General features: G+C 48.8%; 1 protein-coding gene across 7 annotated transcripts in view; it reads right to left on the bottom strand.

The window, feature by feature from the left end:
• LOC138651117 (beta-1,4-galactosyltransferase 1-like) overlaps positions 1–25,862 on the bottom strand; it is a 480,309-nt gene that overhangs the window by 345,934 nt on the left and 108,513 nt on the right. The window lies entirely within an intron of this gene.

Here is a 25,862-nt window from a genome sequence, read left to right as displayed (position 1 = left end):
AGTGAGAGTCCCGTCAATTTAGCCCACATCTGTTCCAAGATTAGTTTACCCCACTGTCCACAAATCGCCTTGTTTCACTGCCTACTGGACGGCTTCCAGTTGCATTAGCTCTTCCGGCATGCCCAGCACCTGTGCCACTTCACTCTTGGGCAGAAGAGTAAGGCTGTCCTCTCCCACATTGACACACCGCACCACTACGTTCCCATTGCAGATGATGACTATTGTCCGAGAGATGAGGAGTCCCGAGGGTATCTGGTCAATTACGGTTGGTTCTATTTAGTCTTCCACCCCGTAGTGCGGTGTGCAAGCTAGCACAGGTAGCGTGAGCACAGTCTGTCATGGCAGTAGTACGGGTGTAGCAGCGGCAGGGACTATCACTTTCCACAGAAATTTCCCTCCACTCGACATTTCTTGGGCCTGGACAACTCAGATCAATAGAAGTCTGACGGCTCGCTGATCAACAAAGTCACTGCAGGTCCACTGCCTGGGTCCTCGGTGGTCAACGCAACTCCCTTCCGGCTCACATCTTTACCGCATATGGTGATTTGCATCCAGACCACCCCTGTGACTGGGATGGGCAACTGATTGGCTGCTGTTAACTTGATCAAAGGAAAATGGCATCTGAAATACGTTTCCGGCATGGTGATCACCTGGGAGTCTGTGTCAACTAGACGCCGGACAGCTCGTCCATCCATTTCAGCCCTCTTGAGGGGACTCAGGAAGATTAAACTTGCGGGACTGCCTTCTCTCCTCCTTGTCTGTTCAGGCTCCGGATGACGTCCCCCAGCCATGGAGCCCACTAAATTAATGGCTGCGGGGTCTTGCGCACCCTCGGGCATAGTGTCCAACATCTCCCCACTTGTAGCAAGTCTGTTTTCTCTCTAGTCGGGATGGGCCATCTCCCGGCGATGTGCCACAGGCAGGTGAGGCCCAGGGTCAGTCTTGTCTCTGGATGGAGCTGGAGCCACAGGGGGGTCCTTCTGGTGGCAACGGGCAGTCTCCGGTTTTACCCGTTGAGCCCCTAGTCCATGAGCCTGTGCAGCCAAAGCAAACAGGGCTGCAGCAATCCTGGGGTTCAGCTTGGGCTGAGGTGTAACAGATAGCAGAGAGGGCCGCAAGCTGCTGTCCTTACCCGACCCTCGCTTCTCCACATGTGTACGGTACTCACTGTCACTGGGCGCACGGCGCTCTTGACTTTCACTGTCCTGCTTGTGGTACCAGGAGCTGTCAAGTGCAGCCCGTCGCAGCGCGCTTCTCACACTGCTGCACTCTGCCTAACAGTGGGAAGCTCTGCCTCACTTTGTGCACTTTTCCCTTGATTTCCGGTTCACCCAGGCCACCTCCTTCCGGGACATGGGACCTGTCTGGTCCCCTATTACTTCCCCAAGCCAAAAGGAGATGCAGCCTCGACAGTTCCGGGCTTGGCCCAGTACAGGTACCCACAGCCCGGTCTTCCTCCTTACACATGGAGCACAATAGAAGCAGTGCACAACACACTTGTAGGACATGTGCCCTGCTAGCTTTGTCTGCGGCCCACCAAAAAAACCGCTGGAAGATAAATTTAACAACCACACTGGACACTAGTTAGTTACACTTTCTGACTGATATACAACTGCCTAGCTGTCTAGCTGATATCTTACTGTTAACACTGCCAGCGTCAGGAGCAGCCTCTCTGCACTGTTAGTGTCAAAATAGTGCTAAAACAAGATGTATGCTATTTATATGGAGAGAGGCAGCGTCGGACTGGAGCACCTTGGGCCCACCAGAGAAAATCATTCTTGGGGCCCACTATGTAGCTACATAGAAATAGATACAAGACTACCAATTGTGCAGTGAAAAAGTGCTAATATCAGGGTATAATATAAGGTAGTTCACATCTTAATTATGTAGCAGGGGTTGGGGTAGCCCCCTCATAGAATATAATTTAGCCCCCTTATAAAATATAACGCAGTCCCCTCTCATAGAATATAATGCAGCACCCCACAAAATATAATGCAACCCCCTCAGGTATAATGCAGTCCCCACCATAGAATATAATGTAGCTCCCTCAAAGGGTATAATGCAGCCCCCCTCATATAGTTTAATGCAGCCACCACAGAATATAATGTAGTCAACTGAGAGAATGCAGCCCCACCACAGAATATAATGGAGCCCCCCATAGAGTATACTGTAGCCCCCTCACACAGTATGATGTAGCCCCCATAATATAATGTAGTCCCCTGAGAATAATGCAGTCCTCCCACAGAATATAATGTAGCCCCCTCATAAAGTATAATGCAGCCCCTCTCCACCCCATCATTGTCCTCATCACCACCTCCATCATTGCCTTCTCCCCCACCACCTCCATCACTGCCCATTCCACCACCTGCATCATTGCCTCCTCCCCCACCATCATTGTCCATTTCATCACCTCCATCATCACCTCCATCATTGCCTCCCACCTCCACCATTGCCAATTACCTCCATCATTGCCTCCCCCCACCACCATCATTGCCCATCACCTCCATCATTGCCTCCCCACCATCATTGCCCATCACCTCCATCATTTCCTCCCTCACCATGATTGCCCATCAACTCCATCATTGTCTCCCCACCATCATTGCCCATCACTTCCATCATTGCCTCCCCTCACCACCATCATTGCCCATCACCTCCATCATTGTCTTCCCCCCACCATCATTGCCCATCACCTCCATCATTGTCTCTCCCACCACCATCATTGCCGATCATCTCCATCATTGCCTCCCCTCACCTCCATCATTGCCTCCCCACCACCACCATCATTGCCCATCACCTCCATCATTGTCTTCCCCCCACCATCATTGCCCATCACCTCCATCATTGTCTCTCCCACCACCATCATTGCCCATCACCTCCATCATTGTCTCTCCCACCACCATCATTGCCCATCATCTCCATCATTGCCTCCCCACCACCATCATTGCCCATCGCCTCCATCATTGCCTCCCATACCATCATTACCTATCACCTCCATCATTGCCGCCCCCACCATCATTGCACCTCACTTTCATCATTGCCTCCCCTCACCCTCATTGCCCATCACCTCCATCATTTCCTCCCTCACCATAATTGCCCATCGCTTCCATCATTGCCTGCCCATAACCTCCATCCAGAGGCGTAACTACAAAGTTATGGGCCCCGATGCGAACTTTCAAATGGGCCCCCCATGCAAAAATATATTCCACCCAAATTCACATTTTCCCTATTCATTTCACATATTATAGTTTTGTTGCAATTTTTACAGTGCAATATTTAATAAGTATAGGCTCCTATGTTTAATTTCTTAGAAATGAAAAATTACAGTAAAAAAGGGGGAAAAGTGTGTGTGTGTATATATATATATATATATATATATATATATATATATATATATATATATATATATATATATGAAAAATGCAACATGAATTGACATGCTCTTTTTTGTGAGGATCAGTTTTCTACCAAAAAATACAGATTCTCACAAAAGTTCATGTCTGAATAGCAATTCTGGGAAACTCATTGACTTTGTTGGGATGTTGGGAGGTCAGTGCAGTGCACTGCAAAAAAATGATCTGTAAAAAACACCTAAGGCTACGTTCACACACAGCATTTTGACTGCATCCTCACAAAGCGCAGTCTTGTGTGTGTGAATGCTGCTATGCTAATTACTCACCTTCCCCGCACCCCCACTGTGATGTCCAGCGATGTCCCCTCGTCTCGGAGGCTGCAGCATTCTGTGCCTCTAGGTCCCTGCTCAGTCACATAGTGTTGTTCCAGGTCATCTCAAAGGTCCTGTAGCCTCCGGACCTGCGAGATCACCGTGGGAGCGCAGGGAAGGTGAGTAAAAGCACATCCAAAAAGCACAAAAAGAAGTTAAATGCTCATTCTTTTTACGGATCCGTTCTTGAGCCCAAGAACAAATCTGTAAAAAGCACAGTGTGTGATTGCAGAATTGTGAAATGCACTGACTTGGCTGTCACAGCCAACGTCACTGCATGCCACTGCAATAGCGGATCCGTACAAAAAGGGACACTGCCACACACACATACACACAGTACAACACTGCCACACACACAGTACAACACTGCCACACACACAGTACAACACTGCCACACACAGTATAACACTGTTACACACACTGTACAACACTGCAAAACACAGTATAACACTGACACACACAGTACAACACTGACACACACACACACAGTACAACACTGACACACACACATACACACACACACAGTACAACACTGCCACACACACATACACACACACACAGTACAACACTGCCACACACAGTATAACACTGTTACACACACACATACACACAGTACAACACTGCCACACACACAGTACAACACTGCCACACACACAGTACAACACTGCCACACACAGTATAACACTGTTACACACACAGTACAACACTGACACACACACATACACACACACACAGTACAACACTGCCACACACACAGTACAACACTGACACACACACATACACACAGTACAACACTGACACACACACAGTACAACACTGCCACACACACAGTACAACACTGCCACACACAGTATAACACTGTTACACACACAGTACAACACTGCAAAACACAGTATAACACTGACACACACAGTACAACACTGACACACACACACACACAGTACAACACTGATACACACACATACACACAGTAAAACACTGCCACACACAGTATAACACTGTTACACACACAGTACAACACTGCAAAACACAGTATAACACTGACACACACAGTACAACACTGACACACACACACAGTACAACACTGACACACACACATACACACACACAGTACAACACTGCCACACACAGTATAACACTGTTACACACACAGTACAACACTGCAAAACACAGTATAACACTGACACACACAGTACAACACTGACACACACACACACAGTACAACACTGACACACACACACACACACAGTACAACACTGCCACACACAGTATAACACTGTTACACACACAGTACAACACTGCAAAACACAGTATAACACTGACACACACAGTACAACACTGACACACACACATACACACACACACACAGTACAACACTGCCACACACAGTACAACACTGCCACACACAGTATAACACTGTTACACACACAGTACAACACTGCAAAACACAGTATAACACTGACACACACAGTACAACACTGACACACACACACAGTACAACACTGACACACACACATACACACACACACACAGTACAACACTGCCACACACACAGTACAACACTGACACACACACATACACAGTACAACACTGCCACACACACAGTACAACACTGCCACACACACATACACACAGTACAACACTGCCACACACAGTATAACACTGACACACACACACACAGTACAACACTGCCACGCACACAGTACAACACTGACACACACACAGTACAACACTGCTACGCACACAGTACAACACTGACACACACACAGTACAACACTGACACACACACAGTACAACACTGCCACACACACAGTGAAACAATGCCACCCACACATGCACACAAAGTACAATACTGCCACACACACACACATACACACACACACACACACACACAGTACAACACTGCCACACACACAGTACAACACTGTCACACACACAGTACAACACTTCCACACACACACAGTACAACACTGCCACACACACAGTACAACACTGCCACACACACAGTACAACACTTCCACACACACACACAGTACAACACTGCCACATGCACAGAGTACAACACTGCCACACACAGTACAACACTGCCACACACACAGTACAACACTTCCACACACACACACAGTACAACACTGCCACATGCACAGAGTACAACACTGCCACACACAGTACAACACTGCCACACACACAGTACAACACTTCCACACACACACACAGTACAACACTGCCACATGCACAGAGTACAACACTGCCACACACAGTACAACACTGCCACACACAGTACAACACTGCCACACACAGTACAACACTGCCACACACACACACACACACACACACACACACACAGAGAGTACAACACTGCCACACACTATAAAAGGCTCACTCACACAAGTGTATAACATGGCCGAGTGCTATGTGGTATTTTAATGTTACACTATGGGGAATTGTAGATCTGCAACTCTTTTTTTCATGCATAATTCGAATTGCTGCCCAAATCGAATGGCACACACCGACTCATTCAAGTCTATGGGTACGTGTATAAAATTGATCTGCACTTGGATGACATTTAAGTGCAGTCAGACTTCCGCAGACTGACAAAATGGAGACATTTACTTTTCCATCTTCTCTGAGAGAAGTGTGATTGGAGTATTTCCATAACTGAGCCGATTCTCTTAGAAGAGACAATATGCACAGGTGTTGCCCCAGCCTAAGAGGAGACAGAATGCTGCGCTAGGACACATCTCCTGATGTGATGAACGGGGCAAGAATCTGGAGTCACTGAAGTCCAGGCTGGATGATTCCACTATCACTGATCTACAGTGACACAGAACATTGGGGCACAGAGGAACATGACCGCGTATGGCCAATAAAGGATCCTTTCCGTAAAGCATCCCCCACCCCCAACTACCTTGCCCCTCTTAACCCCTCCATCTATTACCCAGGAAAACACACCACCACGTTAATTTCTTTTTGGATAATTTGGCCACAGCGGCCATTTTATTAACAAACAAATACATAAATAACAACATGTAAACAGTAAATATATAAAACCTCGAGGGGGGGGCTCTTGGAGCTAAAAAATCTGGCTCATAATAGGCAGAGAGCCTACCCAAAATTTTTACAAAAAACACGTATTTACCCTCAGCCGTAACCACCAGCTCGAGGGCACCATGTAACCCATTTCGGGCAAACCAACCACAAAGCTCCCGAGGTAAACACCCCGTCCAGAGCCCGTACCAAAAGCCAGATCAACCCTACCAGCATCATCACCAACTCCAAGAACCCCACCCCCCGCCAACGCCACTGTGACAATAATACAGAATGCTTGCCTTCAATAAATCAACAGAAAAGAAATATAATTCAAAAGACCCCTTTTTTTTTTCTTTTTTTTTTTTACCTTAAGAATTGACGAACTCGCCGATCTTCCCTAAAGCTACGTTGCCTCATAGAACCGCTAAAACAGGGAGGGTGGGAGGGACTCACTTCGCCCGTCTAAGGTAACTGATCTCCCCTTTTCCCGCACTTTCCCAAGCCCCCACCTCCCTTTTTGCATAAATCCCCACCCCAAATCCTACTCTTCCAATCCCCGGGCCCCTTTACTCAATAACACCTTTATTTTTTAAAAAAAACCTACTGCACTGCTCCCATGGCAACGCAGTCATGTGGGGGCCTCCTTTTAGCTGCGCCCCATACAGCCCCCCCTCTTGACCGCGTATGGCCAATAAAGGATCCTTTCCGTAAAGCATCCCCCACCCCCAACTACCTTGCCCCTCTTAACCCCTCCATCTATTACCCAGGAAAACACACCACCACGTTAATTTCTTTTTGGATAATTTGGCCACAGCGGCCATTTTATTAACAAACAAATACATAAATAACAACATGTAAACAGTAAATATATAAAACCTCGAGGGGGGGGCTCTTGGAGCTAAAAAATCTGGCTCATAATAGGCAGAGAGCCTACCCAAAATTTTTACAAAAAACACGTATTTACCCTCAGCCGTAACCACCAGCTCGAGGGCACCATGTAACCCATTTCGGGCAAACCAACCACAAAGCTCCCGAGGTAAACACCCCGTCCAGAGCCCGTACCAAAAGCCAGATCAACCCTATCAGCATCATCACCAACTCCAAGAACCCCACCCCCCGCCACACACGAACAGCCCTGACCACCTCAGGCTCGTGAGTGCCCCACCACCGCCAAAGCTCTTTCAACTCCTTCCTGTAGACCGAGCGCCCATAAATCCATCCCGATCTCGTTAAGATGCACTCCATCATCCCTCCAAAAATTACCGACCCCAGCCTCCAGCTCGAAATGCCTCACGGCAATACCCCCATTCCGGGACACAAAACTCGCCACCATCCTGTTCAATTTTACCCTGGCTCTGTTAATCCCTTTATGGGAACGGGCCTCCCGCCACGTCTTCCGCGGCACAATGTCTGACCACACAGTCAGCATACCGGGAAAAGATACCCACAGCCTCAACAAGTCATAACGGATATCCCGAATGAGTTCCCTCACGGGTTTTGCCCCCAAATCATTACCCCCCAAGTGAACCACTAAAATATCCGGAGGGCGATCCAGACGGGCGGCGCGGGAGAATTCCGGCAAAAAACTACGCCACGACATACCACGAGTCCCCATCCAACGGATGATCACTGCCTCTCGGCCGAAACCCATTTGCCTACCATATGCGCGCGCATCGGCCCGGAGGGCGCCCCAATAAACGAAAGAGTGTCCGACAATCCACGCCAAAAGAGGGGTACGACCTGAAAAACACAACCATAATTAACAATCCGCAAAGACGTCCCTTTTCACCCCGCATTGTTGATTTAATGCCGCACATAAGACAGGTAACGATTAGAACTCCATCTGCCTATTTTCTTGATCACCTCCGGCCCAAGGCCCAAACCATCGGCCTCAGATGCGGCCCCAATCCTAAAAGAATGCGAGCCGAAATTTTCCGGGTTAACACCCAGCAAACCCAAGCCCTTCTTCAAAATGGCTACAAACTGGAAACATGACAAGAAATCCCCCTCTTGGTGTTGCAACAGAGGGCCTGACCTGACTGATGACAAATTCCAATATGCCTCTAAGCAGCGTTGCGGACACATCCCGCTACCCGCCACCCTTCCTAGCACTACTTTCTTTCCCCTACCTAGCTGATCCGTCTTTGAACGCCTTATCCAAAAGGCAACTCCCCCTTCCCAAAAAACCACATCTTCCGCCAAAAGACCACCTGACCTGTCCTTGCTCGGGGAAACCAATTCACCCAGCCGCAAAGCACCAAAAAACACTAGAGAAAAGGCCAATTGAAACAGTACCACCTCAAACTGAGATGAACAAATGACGCCCAAGGCCTCCCCTAACCGCTGCAACAACCCAAAAGAAATGGGCCTGCGCTTATCAAAAGTCGAATTACCCTTACGAAAACCTTTCAACGCCTGCCGTATAACAAAGTCCTTTGTGACGTCCCTCAATCCTTGCAACTGAAAACCAAAAGCCAAACCTGCTATAAACTTGTTTAACCTAGACACGGACCAACCCCACTCCACGACCTTACCTACCAGTGCCAATAACGCCATTGCCCTGTCGCTATCTGACTCAGCCGAGCCGCATTGAAACAACCAACTTTCCCACATGGCCCATGACGCCGCATAATCTGACCATGTCCTGTTTGACACCGAGGCTTGGATCAATCGGCCTCCCCTTCCGTAACCACCTGCCACAGATGCAAAGGACATGCTGCTCCTGCCGCCTCCGAATCTGGAGCCAAATCCCGGAATCGGTCCCACTGCAAACGAGACAAAGCATCAGCTATATTGTTCTGAACTCCTGGCACGTGCACCGCCGTAATCCATGCATTCAACTCCAAGCATCTCAGTACCAACTCCCTGACCAACCTAATTACTGGAGGGGAAGAAGAAGATAAGCTGTTAATCACGGCCACCACGCTCGAGTTATCGCAATGGAAACGTACTCGCCGATCACGAAAGCTGTCACCCCAAACAAACACTGACACCACAATCGGGAACAACTCCAACAATGCCAAATTCTTGGTGAGCCCCTTCTTTCGCCAATCCTCTGGCCAAACCCCGACGCTCCATTTTCCTCCACAGTAGGCCCCATAACCAACTCCACCTGCTGCGTCTGTGTAGATCTCGCAATCAAAAGCATTCAGATCCTCCTGCTGAATAAGCGACCTGCCATTATAGCCTTCCAAAAAACGTTGCCAAACAAGAAGGTCCTCCTTATGCTCTCTACCCAAACGAATAAAATGATGAGCCGACCGAACTCCAGCCGTCGCCCTGGACAATCTGCGGCAAAATATCCTGCCCATTGGCATAATACGACAAGCAAAATTCAGGCGGCCCAGCAGCGACTGCAACTCCTTCAATGAAGTCTTCCGCAATTTTCCAATCCGACTCACCTCTCGCTTAAGCAACTCCAACTTATCATCAGGCAACCTACACTCCATTTTCTCAGAATCAATGAGAATCCCTAAGAAACTCAAGACCGTGCAGGGGCCCTCCGTTTTTCCCTGTGCCAAAGGAACACCAAACTGTCCGGCCACCCATTCCATGGTCCCAAGTAAATGACAGCACACTGCTGAATCCGGTGGACCAACAAACAAAAAATCATCCAAATAGTGAATGACAGAAGGAACGGCCGATACATCTCTCACTACCCACTCTAAAAAGGTACTGAAAGTCTCAAACAATGCACAGGAAATAGAACATCCCATAGGCAAACACCTATCCAAGTAAAAACCACCCTCCCACCAACAACCTAACATAGGAATGCTCTGTGGGTGCACCGGCAAGAGCCTAAATGCCGACTCGATGTCCGTTTTCGCCAGCAATGCTCCAGGCCCGTACATTCGCACCCACCGAACAGCCGCATCAAACGATGTGTAAACAACGGAGCACAACTCCTCCGCAATCCCGTCATTAACCGAGGATCCTTTGGGATATGAAAGATGCTGAATTAGCCGGAACTTGTTCGGCTCCTTCTTGGGCACCACCCCAAGCGGGGAAACAATTACACCAGCCATGGGCAACGAACTAAAAGGCCCCGCCATTCTTCCCATCTCAACCTCTTTTGCCAATTTAGCCGAAACCACCTCCGCATGCAAGCCAGCTGATCTCAAATTTTTTGTAGAAAAAGGAACAACATGCATCGGGTGAGGGATCTTAAACCCCTCAAGAAAACCGTCCCTAATAACCTCCGCCTTTTTAACATCCGGGTATCTACTTAGATAGGGGGCCATCTTTTGAACCCTCACCGGAGTCACCCCCTTGACCGCCACCCACTGATGGCTTACCACGTGATTTCTTGAAACACTTAGCGGCTCCGTGAGAGGCCCCGTTGCAATGGGAGCACACGTGTTTAAATTTACAAGTGGTGCCATACTTGCACTGGCCCTCATTAAACTGCCAGCATGTCCCAGATTTTTCCTTTGAACCCTGAGACCCGTGTCCTCCACTTTGTCCTGACTGCTGACTGCTACCCCCCCCTCCCCCCTGAAAGGACTGCCCATAACGCACCGGAGCCATCACCTTCAGCCACAACCCGATGTCTTTTTGGTCCCACCTTATCTCCGGCCTCACTGCTTTTCGCTGCCTGAACTGTTCATCGTATCTCAGCCAAGCCTGGCCCCCGTAGGTACGATGCGCTTCCCCAATAGCATCCAAATAACAAAACAGGCCCGAGCAATTCTCGGGGAATTTCTCCCCTATAACACTCGCTAGAATGGCAAAGGCCTGCTGCCAGTTAACGAACGTCTGAGGAATAAGGCGCCAACGCCTCTTTTCTTCCTCTTCCTTTTTGCTGTCGTCTTTCTTTCCTTTATCCAAGTTAAATTTTTCTAAAGGAAGGAGAGAGAAAATCTCTACGTATTCATCTTTCCAAATCTTTTCCTTGACTTCTTTCTTCAAATGGGCCCCCAGCGGCCCCTCAAAACACACATATACCTCGCCTTTTGCCCTGTCGTCTAACTTAACGGTATCACCTTTTCCCATTTCCGTTTGTACCGACACCGACACCCCCGCCACAGGAACAGGTGTCCCGCTACCCGAGCTCGCAATCTCGTTCGAACCCCCTGCTACGCCCCCGGCAACCGACACCCAGGCACCAGCGGGCGACGATCCCACACTGTTAGCAACTGAGCTACCCCCGCCCCCATCCAATCTACGCAAAATCTGCGACATACCCGCTAAAAGTTCTCTGACCCCCGGGACCTCATTACAGCCCCCACCCCGCTCCACCACACCCGAAACACCCGGCACTGGGGAAAGACTGGACATGTACTCACGTGGCTGCGCAGGTGCTGTGTCCCCACCAGCCGTGCTTCCTGAATCCTGCTGGTCCATTTCGTCGCGATGTTCGTTCCCGGAATCATCGCTGCCGCTCATCTGCCCCAGGCCCGCGCCCCTGGCCTCCACGTCACCAGGGGGGACCAAGACTGGCGAAGGCGACCGGTCCCTCGACCTCCTGCTGGATCTGGATCTGTCCGGCTCCGTGATTCCTCTGCCTCCAGCCGCTGGACCGTCTCCTCTGGACGCCGCTCCTGCGGCCCGACCGCGACCCGCTCCTAACCGTGATGCCGCCGCTGTCCTGCCCGATAGTCTGCTCTGCCGTCCTGTCGCAGAGCCAGGTGCACTGGGGGGATGGGATCCGGGTGCCCCCGCCGCCATTGCGCCCGCCGCGATACTCCCCGGCTCCTGCCTGGTGGATGCTGCCGCCGCCGCTGGGCTCCTTCCCCGTCCCCCCGCTCGTGTTGCCGCCACCGCGGGAGGTGCTCCCCGGCGGGTAGAAGCTGCTGCTATCGGTGCTGCGGCGCCGCCGCGCCCTCTGCTAGGCCGCACCGGAAGTGCGGCCCTGACATCCTGTGCAGCGCCGGCGTCCTGCCGCGTCTGCACCGCTCGCCCAGCACCGCGCCGCCTCGCGCCGGCAGGGCCGCCAGGTGGATTCCTGCCGGGGGAGGGGGCGGGCAAGGTGGATCGGCCGCGTCCCCCAGCCCCCGCAGGGTCCCTGGAGGGGCTCCGCGGCCTGCGCCTGCCGCGCGGTGTAGTGTCGGGGGACAGCCTGTCTGGCGGCCTAGACCGCCTGGTTCTGCTGCCCCGGCTCCCGCTGTCCTGGCTCCCACTGCCTCCGAGCAGCCCTGTGAGCTGCTCCTCCAGCCATCCGGCCCTCCTGGAACTGGCCTCCCGACGAAGCTGAGCTACCAGGCTGTCCACAGAAGACATGGTGAGAGGGATGTGGCAGCAGGTCCACTCACTTCGCCCGTCTAAGGTAACTGATCTCCCCTTTTCCCGCACTTTCCCAAGCCCCCACCTCCCTTTTTGCATAAATCCCCACCCCAAATCCTACTCTTCCAATCCCCGGGCCCCTTTACTCAATAACACCTTTATTTTTTAAAAAAAACCTACTGCACTGCTCCCATGGCAACGCAGTCATGTGGGGGCCTCCTTTTAGCTGCGCCCCATACAGCCCCCCCTCTTGATGGCTGCCAATGTTTATAAGAGCACTATGGACTGGTGCAAACTATGGGGGCAGTCACTATCGGGTACTATGTATGGTGGCATTTTTTTCTAGTTCACATGGTGCATAGGGGCATTTGGTATAAGGGGAACTCCTCACTGGCGCACACTAAATGTGAGGCTCTCTAGCTGGTATTACTTACAGGGGGCTCCTCTCTGCCTCGCACCGCACATGCAGGGGGCACCCTTCTTTGCCCCGCCACCACACACGCAGGGGGCGCCCCTCTCTGCCCACGTCTCAATACCACACATGGGACGCCTCTTTCTGCTTTGCCACCTCACAGAGGGTGTGCCCCTCTCTGCCCACATCTTAGCACCACACAGGGGGGCCCCTCTCTGCCCTGCCACTTCACAGAGGGAGCGCCCCTCTCTGCCCCGCCACCTCACACAGGGGGCCGCTCTCTGCCCCGCCACCTCACACAAGGGGCCCCTGTCTCTTCCCTGTCACCTCACACATGAGGCCCCTCTATGCACACGTCTCCAGGATCTATATCACGACACCAGGGGGGGGGATGATGAGCCAGCACCCACACACACAGGCACACAGCACAGCTCACCTCCCTGCAGCAGCGCACACACACACACACACACACACACACAGCTCACCTCCCTGCAGCAGCACATACACACACACCACACCTCCCTGCAGCAGCACACATGCACAAACACACACACACACACCACACACAGCACAGCTCACCTCCCTGCAGCAGCACACACACCACACCTCCCTGCAGCAGCACACACACACCACACCTCCATGCAGAAGCACACATGCACAAACACACACACACACACACACAGCACAGCTCACCTCCCTGCAGCAGCACACACACACCACACCTCCCTGCAGCAGCACACATGCACACACACACACACACACACACACACACACCACACACAGCACAGCTCACCTCCCTGCAGCAGCCGCTCACCCCAGCAGCCTCTTCCTCGCTGGATTCCTGGAAGCTTTCTGACTGAGACAGCAGCACGCTGGATGATGACGTCATCCAGCTGGGATACCTCAGACAGGAAGCAGGATGCTGGGAGCCGGTGAGCTGCTCTGTGTGTGAGTCTGTGTGCCTGCGTGTGTGTATGTGTGCTGTGAATGGTATTCACTCCTCTCCACGCCCATAGGGGCGTGGGGAAGGGTGAATATTCATTCTGCTTTAGCAGCGGGGACAGGATCCTGTCTCTGGCTGCTGCTACTGGCACAGAGCGGGCCCCCCTTGACTCAGGGGCCCTATAGCCACTGGCAAGGGGCCCCTGGAGCAGTGGGGGCCCTAGGCAGCTGCTGGTCAGTATGCCAGCAGGTGTCAGTGCCAGGGCCCACCGGAGAATCCTCCGGTTCTCCGGTGGGCCAGTAGTCCGAGCCTGGAGAGAGGGACATGTGATTTCAGCAGCCAAAGACACAAGCTGTTGTGTCAGGACATTGTGGATATTTCCTGCACCCTGAATGACTAGCCGCAATGTGCACACATAAAGTTAAGAAAAAAAAATTACTGTTTACAAGAACGCCGTGACTCTGAGCTCTGCAAACCCCTCCCCTCATCAAACACGTGACAAGCGCTCATGATACACCATTATCCTTGCTAAAGTGCTGAAAATACTTTTGTGGAAACGCAAATATTTTGCTGCACTTTTTACCGAATGTTACCTATTTTATACATTTTTACTTGTGTTTTCAATCATGAACCCGAATGTGCCATATTCGTGGCGAATTTTTGTTTGGCGATTGGTTTCCGAACAAATTAGCTCATGACTATTAACCTATACTTGTGCTAGAGTGTATGTTACTCAGACTAGGCATTACCTTTACATACTGTAAAGGTACATAAAACATTACCCATTGCATTCCTAAAACCGCATGACTTAGTTCACACTTCACATATCCCAATGCATGTACAAAAATGCATGACACTATTCACTTTACATGATTGTTGTCTTCAGCGGCAGGAATATGATATTACGGTCCACACCCTTACACCTACAGTATATGACTGAAAGTCAAAGCCGACAGGGAGGAACAAAATTAATTTCCTTCTAGCAGCTGGACTTTCAGTGCCACAGCCACACAGCTCCTGAACACTATTAACCTGCAGATTAACCTCATATCTGCAGGTTAATAGCGTTTTTTTCAGATGACATGTTCCCTTTAACCCCTTAACCCTCAGAAGTATTTTCGTTTTTGTGTTTTTAGTTTTTACTCTACTTCTTCCCAGAGCCATAACTTTTTAATTTTTCAGTCAATATCGCCATATTAGGGCTTATTTTTTTTTAGATACTAGTTGTAGTTTTGAACAACACCATTGGTTTTAACAGATCGTGCGGCGCTTGTAGCAATCCAGCAGTGACAACCATAGAGGTCTGCTGGAGACCTCTGGTTGTCATGCTAACCCATCGGCAACCTGTGAACATGTGACACAGGCGCCGATGGAAGGGATTTCCGGATTGCCAGAAGCACGTGTAGCGGCATTTAACTAGTTAGCAGCGATTCCAACCACGGCTCTTAGAGGCACATGTAAGCTGTTCAAAACAGTTGACATGTCCCGAAAAGATGTGGTATCAGCGCCGGAGCCCACATCAAAGGGAGGGAGTCCGATATTGGCGTACTATTGCGCCCGATGTCGGAAAATGGTTAATAGCAATGAATATAATCTTGTACTTCAAACTGGAGATGAGAGAGAGAAATAATAATAGGGGTTTATGATAAGTCTACAAATATAATGTGTGCTGCAGAAAATATCCTGATAAAAGTAAATGGATGAGGCAGTGAGTCAGGGAGATGTACTTATTATGGGGGACTTCAACTACCATGATTGAAATTGAGGTCTATTTGTCTGGTCACACGCTACTCACTCAGCTGCCATATTATGAACAAAAGTACTGGTAAGTTTCTGAAGAAAGCAACCATGAAAAAGAAGACCTTCATTAAGGTTTAAACATTAATTTTCTGTGTCTTCAGAAACAAAATGTATTGACTCAAAAGCTTGTGAAATGTTATCTATTGGGCTATTTACATATGCTTATCTTTTTATAAGGTCTTTTTACTAGAGTTATGATTCAGTGGGAAAAGAACCTGACCTTGGTGCTGATGTGTGCAGTTAAATTAGAAGGGAAGTCGGGAGTAATTTACTGTCAGACACATTTGGCAGTGACTACGCTCCTTTGAGAGTACACAAGCCAAACCTCTGTCACTTCACGCTGAGTGATTGTCCATAGTGCAACATCCAGCAGTCATTAAACAACCTGCAGCATCTTATCATGGGACCAGAGCCAGGTCATTTATACTTTTTTATTTATTTGTATTTTTATTTCTGACATGCGCTGTACATTTACTGCTCTGTGGGAACTGTATTCCCGCAAACAGCTGTACAAGTATGGCGCAGCGATCGGGTGCAGGTGTCAGCTCTGTGTAAGAACTGACACAGAGTAGCAATGCAAACGATTGGTGCTAGAACCAGTCATGAGAATTTAACCCACCTGATGCTGCTGACACTACTGACAGCGGCATAAATGAGCATTGTGCAGGGAATGATGAGTTCCCTGTGTGCGTCCATCACCTGGTGGATGTCCAAGGCATATCAAATTTTAAAACTTCCATGATTGCGGTGAGCCCTGGCTGCGCAGTATGGAGGTGGTGGGGGTTCGTTCTGTGCTGTTGGAATGCATGTCTCATTAAGGCAGAGCTTGAGGGCGCAGGTGGAGACCCTAGAGGAGATGGAGGAGGCAGAAGCAGTGGAGGACGTGTTAAATGTAGAGGTTTGTCCTGCAAGCCTTGGGGATTCCAAGACTTGAGGAGCAGCGCCTGTCCCCACAGCCAGCAGATTCACCCAGTGCCCAGTCAGTGAGATGTAACGCCCTTGGCGATGCTTACTTGTCCAAGTGTCTGTGGTGAAATGCACCCTGGCAGACAAAGATTTTGTCAAGGAACAGGTGATGTTGTCAGCGACATGCTGGTGTAGCGCAGGCATAGCTTTCTTAGGGTAATTGATACTGGGGGACTGCGACGGCCATCAGCTTTTAGAAACTGTCTATATCTACCAGGCGGAAAAGCAGCATTTCCATGGCCAACAGATTGGAGATGGTGGAGTTCATCCTCTTAGCTTTGTCATGTAAGGAAACAATCTTTTACGTGACCACAAATGCGTAACCTGTTGTGAATTCTGTTGTCAGGCTCCCTCCTGTGGACATGAATGGTACTTCGGCTGGTTCTGTCCATGGACTTTCTCTGGTGCCTGTGGGTGTTTCTGAGTTTCCTTCCACAGGTGACGAGGCTAATTCGTTAGTGGGCTGCTCTATTTAACTCCACTTAGATCTTTGCCCCATGCCAGCTGTCAATGTTGTACTATGGCTCTAGTTCGCTCCTGGATCGTTCTGAGTTCCTGTTGCTCCAGCAGAAGCTAAGTTCCTCTGTGCTATTTTGCTTGTTTGCTATTTTTTCTGTCCAGCTTGCTTTTGTCAATATTGCCTTGCTTGCTGGAAGCTCTGGGACGCAGAGGGGCGCCTCCCGCACCGTGAGTCGGTGCGGAAGGTATTTTTCCCTGCACTCTCTGCGTGGTCTTTTGTAGGTTTTTGTGCTGACCGCAAAGTAACCTTTTCTATCCTCGGTCTGTTCAGTAAGTCGGGCCTCACTTTGCTAAATCTATTTCATCTCTGTGTTTGTATTTTCATCTTTACTCACAGTCATTATATGTGGGGGGCTGCCTTTTCCTTTGGGGAATTTCTCTGAGGCAAGGTAGGCTTTGTTTTTCTATCTTCAGGGCTAGCTAGTTTCTTAGGCTGTGCCGAGTTGCATAGGGAGCGTTAGGCGCAATCCACGGCTATTTCTAGTGTGTTTTGATAGGTTTAGGGATTGCGGTCAGCAGAGTTCCCACGTCCCAGAGCTCGTCCTTATTATCTGTAACTTTCTGGTCCATTATTTGTCCAAACCACCGGATCATAACAGTAACCGTGGGCTGACTGCGGTGCTGTGAGAGTGCGGAGTATAAACTGCTAGACCATGAGACCATGAGAGAGGTGGAGGCAGAATTGTTACTGTGGATTGAGAAACTTGTGGTGTGATCGTTCTCTGAGATTGGTCAAAAACATCAGGCATGTCCGCTTTCGTTACAGCTGAATGCGGCCTCTCCGTCAGTGTGACTGCAGCGGATAAAGATCCCGAGGTTCTGCGGTCTATGACCTGCATCTCAATAGTTGGCATGGGAACAGAGGAGTAGGAAGAAGCAGCAGATACGATTGATGGGGCAGTTGTTGAGGTCCGCATTTTTGCGCCGTGGGATTCCCACACTAAAGCATGTTGCATGTGAAGGTTCATACCTGTAGTAGTTAAATTAGTGCACTTTTTACCTCGACTCAGTTTTTTTTTTGCAAAGATGGCAGTTTACATGAGATGGTTCAACCTTTGCAGTGTCTTAAAAGGCACAGGCTAGGCAACCCTTGCCACCCCTGCGAGCTGCAGACCCGTGGGCACAGTTGTGGCTAAGGATGCATCACTTGTCGTGGCTGAGTCACTACATGTCTGCGACGTACGGCGCAACGTAACTTCCTCATCTCCATAAGATTACCTACTCAGCTGTGTGCCTCTATGCCAACTGGGATCTAACACCTCATCATCATCCTCTGTGTTATCACATTCCTCGTCATTGGAGTCACCTTCCTCCTCTTTTTGCCCTGACAGCACAGTACAGTCCGCGTGAGACTTGGATATTTGAGTCTCATCAGGATCACCTCCCCTACAGGGTTAACGTCGGATGACAAGGGTCAGGATGCTGTTCAGACCCTACTTTGTCCTGCCCCAGATCCAAGCTAAAAATATTTTGGACATTGGTGCAGATTGCCTCCTCTTGACTTTGTGAAGCTTTTTATTACATGTCTGATGAACATTGCATAGAATGTGTGAACAGCTCTTCAGACTCACCCATCTGTGGATCCGTACAGTCAGTTGAATGGTTTGATAGTTGGAACGTGGGGGGAAGCAAGGGGAATTTGGGTGCCATATCTGTGGACTGTACTGGGTGTGATGTTGAGGTGGAGGAAGAGGAGTAGAGGCTACTTGAAGCTGCACTTGCCATCCACTCGAGTACATGCTCTTTCTGGGCATCATCGATGAGGCGTACCGCTGTGCGTCTGCCAAAGAAGGGTAGTGGTGTAACCTGTCCAATAACAGAAGTTGTCAGTTGCCTTTGCATAGGACGTGACTTTACTTCACTAGTGATTTCACAAACATTACTACCTACCCCACGCACACCTGGAACACCAAGCCTAATTCCCCTTCCACCACGGCCTCGCTTTTTCCCAGTCATGTTGCTCAGATAGTGTGGCAGGAGCACAGTATTAGCAACAAAAAATTAGATTTTAAACTCCGCACTACCTCTGCAAACAGCTGAATTTCAGGACTGTAAATTCAAAGTTTAAATATGGCGTGCTGTATCGTGTTAGTCATAGAAAAAATAATTGTTTGAGTGTGGATGAGGCCTGTAGGGCAAAGAAGTTATGCTACAAACAATTTGAAAGTCAGGTCCCTTATTGTATGATGTTAATAACACAAGACTTTTTTGTGGCCTATGGATCAGGCCTCTATAACACACTAGATGCTACAAATTATTTTACAGTCAGATCCCTTACTGTCAGGCCGTTAATAACACAAGACTTTTTTATGGCCTATGGATCAGGCCTCTATAACACACTAGATGGTACAAACTATTTTACAGTCAGATCTCTTATAGTAATGGGTGAGCACTAAAATGCTCGGGTGTTCGTTGCTCGGATCGAGCAAATTGGAATGCTCGGGTGCTCAACCCAAGCAACAAGCCCAATGTAAGTCTATGAGAAATTCAAGCATTTTCCAGCGGCCCCCCGGCGGCCTGCAGAGGGACTATAAATTGCAGAAACCGATGGGAACAGTGATCAAATGACATGGGAACAGTATGAGGAAGACCCCTGGAAGCATTTCTGACACCCAGGTCAGTGATGTGGACAATGTTGTCAGAATCTTGCGCCACTTTTACAGACTCACAATAAAGCATACAGAAACGAAGCAAAAATGGATTTTCCTGGGAAATATGTTAAGGAACATCCTTTCCAAGGTAATGACTTGTATATAAGTAAAAATAAATAACCAAAAACAAAAATGCTCCTCCACACCTTGGACTATGTTCACAAGTTGTGTTTTTGATGCGTTTTTGAACTTTACATTGCTTTCAACCAAGACAAATGCATTCACTGGGAAATGTAATTTTAACATTTTACAACCTTTGCCGGCCATGTGGTGTGTGACACATCATCAGACACATCCTGTTTCATTTATGAAGGAGGGACTCTGAATGTAACAAAGCCTATTTTTATAGGGCCATCAGGCGGCCCTTACTATTCTTAAAGGGCCAGCAGTCTGCCCTCACTATGTTTAGAGAGCCATCAGCCGTCTATGCTTTGTTGTTCCCATTATTAAACAGTGGGTCTCCTATACTGTTATTGCGTATGCAGTGAGTGGCAGGGCTGCCCAAAATTTAGACGCAGCCCAATACCCCTTTGAAGAGACGTACAGAAGGGCCTCCTGAAAATAATAATGTTCCAATAGTTAGGAAGTGAGTCTCAGATAATGTTTGCCTATGAAGTGAATGTAAGCACTGCCAAAAATTTGGACCTACTCCAATGCCCCTTGGAAGAGACGTAAAGGAGGGCCTCATGAAAAAAATGTTCCCATTATTACTGTTTGCCTTTGCAGTGAAGCAATGGATGCCAAAAATTTGGAGGAACTCAAATGCCCCTTGGAAGAGACGTAGAAGTCAGAGAGACTCCTGAAAAAAATGTTCCCATTAGGAAGTGGGTCTCCCATAGTGTTTGCCTATGCAGTAAATGCAAGGGCTGCTAAAAAGTTGGAGGCGCTGCGATAACCCTTTGAAGAGAAGTAGAGCGGGCCTCATGACAAAATGTCCCCATTATTAGGAAGAGGGTCTCCCATAGTGTTTTCCTATGCAGTGAATGCAAGGGCTGCCAAAAATTTGGAGGCACTCCAATGCCCCTTTGAAGAGACGTAGAGGAGGGCCCCATGAAAAAATGTTCCCATTATTAGGAAGTGTGTCTCCCATAGTGTTTTCCTATGCAGTGAATGCTAGGGCTGCCAAAAATTTGGAGGCCCTCCAATGTCCCTTTGAAGAGAAGTAGAGGAGGGTCTCATGAAAACATGTTCCCATTATTAGGAAGTGGCTCTTCCATACTGTTTGCCTATGCAATGAATGCAAGGGTTGCCAAAAATTTGTACCTACTCCAATGCCCCTTGGAAGAGACGTAGAGGAGGGCCTCATGAAAATAACGTTCCCATTATTAGGAAGTGGGTCTCCCATAGTGTTTGCCTATGCAGTGAAGCAATGGCTGCCAAAAATTTGGTGGAACTCCAGTGCCCCTTGGAAGATACGTAGAGGTCAAAGGGCCTCATGAAAAAATGTTCCCATTATTAGAAGTGGGTCTACCATAGTGCATTCCTATGCAGTGAATGCAAGGGTTGCCAAAAGGTTGGAGGCACTCCAATGCCCTTTTGAAGAGATGTACAGGAAGGTCTCATGAAAAAATGTTCCAATTATTAGGAAGTGGGTCTCCCACATTATTTTCCTATGTAGTGAATACAAGGGCTGCCAAAAAATTGGAGGCACTCCAGTGCCCCTTGGAAGAGACATAGAGGTCAGAGGCCTCCTGAAAACAATGTTTCCATTATTAGGAAGTGGGTCTCCCATACTGTTTGTCTGTGCAGTGAATGCAAGGGCTGCCAAAAATTTGCAGGCACTCCAATGCTCCTTGGAAGAGATATGGAGGATGGCCTCATGAAAAAATGTTCCCATTAGAAAGGAGCGGGTCTCCTATACTTGTAATGCCCATGCACTAAGTGTATGGAATGAAAAACATTTACCCCTGGGGGGTATACATGAACATACTGTATAACAATTTTCTTTACGCGCATCATAAACACCCTTTAAAAAATGATGTGGGTGTTGCATCACGGACCACAGTCACCCTGGTGATATGGTGGTGAAGGATGAGGATGAGGAGAAGGAGGAGGACAAAAACAAATAGCCAAAATAAGGAAGTGCATACCCATGTGTGGGTGTGAAGAGGTGCACGGGAATAGACCTCGCCAAAAAAGACACTGGATTTCAGTTTATGTTACGCTGCTATCATTCGGTGGTGTTGAGAAGTCTGTCCCAATCCAGCCCTTGTTTATTTTTATAAGAGTCAGCTTGTCAGCATTTTCAGTGGACAGGTGGATGCGCTTATCAGTTATAATTCCACCAGCAGCACTAAAACCCCGCTCTGATAAAAAGCTAGCGGCAGTGCAGGCCAGCACCTCCAAGGCGTAGAGAGCCAAGTCATGCCACGTGTCCAGCTTGAATACCCAATAATTATAAGGCACAGATGAATCACGGAGGATGTTGGTACAGTCATCAAGGTACTCCCTCAGCATCTTCCCAAACTTTGCACTCCCTGTGAGAGTACCCCGCGCCTCAGGGCCTGTGCAATGGGAGGGTCTGAGAAAACTCTCCCAGAACTTTGCCAGTGTTCCACTGCCTCTGCTGGATTAGAGTTGTGTCTCTATCGCCTGTACTCCTTGGTTGTCCAATAAACTGTGACCTCTGCCACCAGCATTTTCAGATGGGAATTTTTTTTAATAAATCCGCAACAAGGGCCTCCTGGTACTGCCCCATTTTAGTAGATGTGTTCGCATCTGGAATAAGAGATAGAAATTTCTCCTTGTAGCATGGATCTAGAAGTTTCACCAACCAGTAATGACTGTCACACCAAATTTTGAGAATGTGAGGGTCCCGGGAAAGGCAGCTTATCAAACTCAGCCATGCATGCCAGACTGCTAACAGGCAAGACTTCTGTGTCCTCACCAAGAGGTCGACTGACCATGCTCTCCTCCTCCTCCTCCTTGTCCTCAGGCCATCCACGCTGAACAGACGGTATTACAGTTGTGGAGGTGGTACTGTCTATAGCACATGAAACTAGCTCCTGTTCTTCCTCCTCCTCTTCCTCCTCCTCTTCCTCATTGTCACCCAGTCCACATTGGGATGAGAGGAGGCTGGGCTGTGTGTAATCACCCTATATGGTTCCTTGCTCCATCTCATTGTGCTCTGCCTGTAATGAATCCTCTTTTATTGTGAACACAGAGCGTTTCAGAACACAGAGAAGCGGGATGGTGATGCTGACTAGGTTGTCATTGCAGCTCATCATCTTGGTGGTGTCCTTAAAGTTTGAGAGGATGGTACATCCTGTATGTCTGACATCCATGTCCACTCCTGAGGTCTTCTGTGTGAAGTCTGAATTGATTACCGATGGCCTTGTTGATGCTAGTAGTCAACAACTGGCTTATTTTGCTCACAAATCTTTCCCAACATCTACAGTGTAGAGTTCCCACACGTGGGGACATCACACACCAGTCGGTGAGGCGAAGCTGCAAACGTTGCTGAAGCACGGCAAGGGCAGTGGAAGCTGTAGCAGACTTTCTAAAATGGGCAAACAGGTGGCGTACTTTTGCAAGTAGATCTGGCAGCTACGGGTAGGTTTTTTGAAACCTCTGAACCACGAGGTTAAGCACATGGGCCATAAATGTAAAAGAACCTGGCACTCAACTTAAATGCATGTGGCTTAATTTTTGTATTGTGTAGTACCAATAAAACGTTTCGGTCTAATTGACCTTCTTCAGTTACGTACTGAAAGGATTAATGGATAGATCCTGGTAACAGCGCAGAATAAACCTGGTTGTAGTCACTTAGGGAATAGTGTTGCGCTCCCACTGTTGAGATGGGCTATGGGCTGATTAAGTCCGGAGCTTGACGTGGTGTCCACCGCTAGTCAGAATGGGTGCCGGAGTCTAATCCTAATTCTAATGGGAATCTAATTAATTCTAATGGGAATTAGAATGCTATTCTCGTGTTCACAATAGAAGCAGTGCGCAATACGTGCCTTGCTGGCTTTGTCTGTGGACTTTAGTAGTGTCCAAAAAAAAGAAATAACTGCTAGAAGGTAAATTTAACAACCACACTGGATAGTAGGTCGCTACACTATCTGACTGATATACAACCACCTATCTAACTAGCTAAAATGTGGGATACAGCAGGCTTTTTCACATTTAGCTACTGAAAAAATAAAATTTAGAATGCTATACTCGAGCATGGAGCACTATAGAAGCAGTGCACAACACACTTGTAGGACATGTGCCCTGCTGGCTTTGTCTGTGGACCTCAGTAATGGCCCCCCCAAAAAATTTCAGAAGGTAAATTTTACAGCCACACTGGCTCTGTTAGGCTAGTTTCACACTAGCGTTTACCTGATCTGCGGAGGGCTGCGGACTTCCTCTGTGAAGCCCCACCCTCGGCTGCACCTCTGCTGCTAGCTCCGCCTACTTCTGCATTCGGCCTGCATGCAGCCTGCGTACCTATCTTTAGCATTAGGCACGCAGGTCATGCGGCTGTATGCGGATGCTTCCGCATGCGTAGTTTTGACGATGTGGAGAAAAAAAATTGCTGCGTCCTACGCTGGTTGCCGCTTTGTCAAAATGACACATGCGGAAGCATCCGCATATAGCCGCACGACCTACATACCTAATGTTAAAGATAGGTACGCAGGCTGCATGCAGGCCGCATGCAGAAGTAGGCGGGGCTAGCTGCGGAGGTGCGGCCGAGGGCGGGGCTTCACGGAGGAAGTCCGCAGCCCTCTGCAGATCAGGTAAATGCTAGTGTGAAACTAGCCTTACAGTGCCAAAATGGCACTAAAACAAGATGTCCACTATTTATATGGAGAGGGACATGAGATTTCAACAGCCAATGACACAAAAAAAATGACTGCTATGGTTCCAAGAACACCAAGCCTCTGAGCTCCACAAACTGCCTCCCCTCATCAAACATGTGCCAAACGCTCATGATACACCACCATTATTGTTGCTAAAGTGCCGAAAATATTTTGGTGGCAACGCAAATATTTTCCCTCACTTTTACTAAATGTAACCGATTTTTACCGATTTGATAAAATTTTGCTCGGGTTTCCAATCACAAATCTGAATGTGCCATATGTTAGGGTTGGCGGAACGCACCAAATGTATAGTTTATTAAATGGAATTGGTGCGTTCGCAACCCGGGATCCACCGTGCAGGAAAGTACCTGCTGCTAAATAATGGCGGCTCTATATGGCGGTATATACCAACTATGTTAGCTTCACAGAGTAACCGCGAGAGGCAGGCTCTGTGCCCTGTTAGACTTTCACAGAGGCACAGGTCAACTACCCAGATGTGAGCAGTGAGTGGTCATGCATGCATACACAATCTCCTCATCGGAGGAGCCAGCATTCTAGGGGCTTATTTCAGCCGGGTCCCTGAACACACTTATACACAATCTCCTCGCCGGAGTTGCCAGCATTCTAGGGGCTTATTTCAGCCGGGTCCCTGAACACATACAAACGCATGACCACATTGGCGCAAAGCATATGACAAAAGACGATACTAGCGCATGGCCGTGCGGTCATGCGCAGTTTATATAGTTACAGCAGAGGAAGCTGCTACCAAAGTTTTGCCCTTTCAGGACCTTCCTGGAGGACCAATGGGATGCGC

This window comes from Ranitomeya imitator, chromosome 1 (genome assembly GCF_032444005.1).
Source record: "Ranitomeya imitator isolate aRanImi1 chromosome 1, aRanImi1.pri, whole genome shotgun sequence".
Lineage (NCBI taxonomy): Eukaryota > Metazoa > Chordata > Amphibia > Anura > Dendrobatidae > Ranitomeya > Ranitomeya imitator.
Note: the sequence above shows the minus strand (reverse complement) of the source record. Positions and strands in the feature narration are given on the sequence as shown.